The sequence below is a fragment of the Octopus bimaculoides genome, chromosome 9 (assembly GCF_001194135.2).
Source record: "Octopus bimaculoides isolate UCB-OBI-ISO-001 chromosome 9, ASM119413v2, whole genome shotgun sequence".
NCBI lineage: Eukaryota > Metazoa > Mollusca > Cephalopoda > Octopoda > Octopodidae > Octopus > Octopus bimaculoides.
The window spans coordinates 59005085-59008141 of NC_068989.1; the positions used below are offsets into that span (position 1 = coordinate 59005085).

Below are 3057 nucleotides of genomic sequence, written 5' to 3' on the forward strand. Positions count from 1 at the left end.
AATACATAGTCTTGTGAATGTGTTAGTAAATGATAGTCCATAGCTGTTAAAAGCTGCATGATAGTGTGTTTCGATGTTTTTGTGTGCTACGTAATTCTCTTTCTCGCTCTCTTCCTCTCTCTTCCCCCTTCACAGACACTCTGAGATAACTATGCATAAAGTTCTTTCTATCACTTTCCTCCTGTACAGAGTCTTATAATGTCTTAGATACCGTCAATCAAAACAAGACTGTAGAATCGTTCGGTACCTCATCTATAACAGCAGCCAATGGCGATAAAGAACTATATTCTAAACGACCAATGATAGCTGAAAGAAACCTTTTAATGGGACAGTAAAGAAGCTTGCTCGTCGGAATATATATACGAAAAGACATAGAAACAACGATGATATCTTTACCCTACTCCCTCCTGTCTGAAGACTCCCTTCACCGTTCATGTTCATCTTCCTGCCTACCAAACCCCACTCCAAATTCAAGAACTACTACGAAAGCTTCTTGAAGTGACACCCGAGCTGCCGGCACCCGAGCGATGTTTTAACAGTCAACACTACTACCAGCACCACTGTCTGAATTAGTGTAAACGGGTAGCAGTTTCGAACACATTCGTTCATACGGTGATGATTTATATAGTAGTGTCAAACAGTGTCATTCACTATAACACATTAGGAAGCTGGAGTGAAGTGGCAATTTAACTGGGATTTCATTTTTACTGTATTCTTACCAAAAGTTGTAATAATCTCACACATTTCTTACTACTATTTTGGAATTATTTTCTTCTACTTTCCACTTCATTCAACTGTATATTACCGATGGAGTTTACTACATCACTTCTTCCCATAAATTAGCTCGAGATGAAGTATTAATTGCATAATTACATAAAATCACAAGATGCAATTTACAAAAGATAGCGTTTCTTATTAGTCCGCGTGCATTATCGGGAGATATAAAAAGGCTGATGTTATTCTACATAAAACAATTTGTGCGACATAAACTTTACAGATACAGTAATGATAATAACAATAATAATTTATTGCTTAAAGCAAGACACAAGGTTAATTTTTTTGTGATATGTTGGATAGGAAGATCTGAAATCATTTATACTAATACTTCTTGGAACAACTCACGCATTTGAGATTGTAAATATTGTTTTGTTCCAGTCTATGAACAAAAATCCTAAATATTAGACAAGCTGAATGATTGTTGTAGGGTTTATTCTTTTACTAAGAATGTTTTGCAATATAAGTGAAGTGAGACAACTTCTGGTGATCGAAGCTACATAACGAGTTCGTATTGGTAACTACGACGTGGAGCACTACATTAATAGAATTCGTATAATATCTGATACCCACATGTGATATACAAAATAATAAAGTATGTGACTTGTTCTATAAGTATTTTTACTGAAACACACGCTCTAATAAAATTTAATTGATATGATATAGTGAGATTCCCATAAAAAAGGTGGTACCTTGATAGTGATGCCTAAAATTGTAAAGAAAAACTAACGAACATATCATTACGGTAACCTTTTGCATACAACTTCAAGCTAGAGGTGAACAAAATTACACTTTAAATTTGATTGCTATATTCCTTGTTGTTGGTATCTTTTATTCTTTACTTGTTTCAGTCATTAGACTGTGGCCACACTGGGGTACCGCCTTGAAGAATTTTTCGTCGAACAAATCAACATCAGTTGTCAAGAGCATGGTGGGGGACAAACACAGAAACACACACAAAAACACACACACACATATATACACCGGGATTTTGTCAGTTTCCATCTATCAAACTATTCACAAGGCTTTCGTTGGCCCAGGGCTATAGTAGAAGACACTTGCACAAGATGTCACGCTGTGGGACTGAACGCGGAGCCGTGTGGCTGGAAAGTAAACATTTTACAAAAGAAATAAAAAAAATAGAAACAAATCAACAAAAAACAAACTTTGTTTCTTGTAATTTGTCACCAGTATCTAATTAACAGCATAATTATGTAATATCATTCGTTGCACCAGTATATGAATAGTACTATGTTGTTAATGATTTAAAATTTCTCCACAATAGTGCACATTCATTGAGTGGAATATCGTCGACTTACTCGATCCCACTATATGAGTGGTATATTTTTGCATCGAGACGAAAGGGAAGTGAACCAAAGATGACTTCTGGAAGACTTGAACTCAGATCGCAAAACGACGTAGTAAAACAGCTTCGATATATTTTATTTGGTGTGTAACTAATTGTGCCAACTTTCGGCACTAAACTACATTGGATATTGAAAATATAACGTATATGCATCATTAACAGTGGTAGAGAAAATCAGCATAACTAGGAATAATAATAATTATGATCCTTTCTACTATAGGCACAAGGCCTGAAATTTAGGAGAGGGAGATTGTCGGTTACATTGACCCCAGTACTCAACTGGTAGTTATTTTATCGACCTCGAGAGGATGGAAGGCAATGTGGATCTTGGCGGAATTTGAACTCAGAACGTAAAGACAGACAAAATACCGCTAAGCATTTAGCCCGGCGTACTAACGATTCTACCAGTTCGCAGCCTTAAAATGTCACTAAAGATACACACACGCCCCACATACATACGTACATACATACTTATATACATACATACATACATACATACATACATACATACATACATACATACATACATACATACATACATACCTATGTATGCATGTATATATGTGTATGTATACATACACACACACACACATATACGTATACATATATATAGATGTGCATGGGGATATACATATATCCGTGTATGTATATATGCGTGTATATATTCTTTTATTCTTTTACTTATTTCACTCGACGACTATGGCCATGCTGGAGCACCACCTTTAGTCGAACAAATCGACCGTAGGACTTATTCTTTGTAAGCCCAGTACTTATTCTATCGTACTCTTATGACGAACTGGTAAGTTACGGGGACGTAAATACACCAACATCGGTTGTCAAGCGACAGTAAACACAGAAACACAAACACACACACACACACATACATATATATATATATATATATATATATATATATA

General features: G+C 35.6%; 1 protein-coding gene across 1 annotated transcript in view; it reads right to left on the reverse strand.

The window, feature by feature from the left end:
* The window catches only part of LOC106871027 (twist-related protein 2), a 2199-nt gene extending 1950 nt beyond the window's left edge, over positions 1-249 (reverse strand). Inside the window, exon 1 of the mRNA XM_014917285.2 lies at positions 1-249. This exon is cut by the window's left edge and continues 1950 nt beyond it. The gene's annotated coding sequence lies outside the window, so the exon portion shown is untranslated.
* Between the last annotated feature and the right edge of the window lie 2808 nt (positions 250-3057).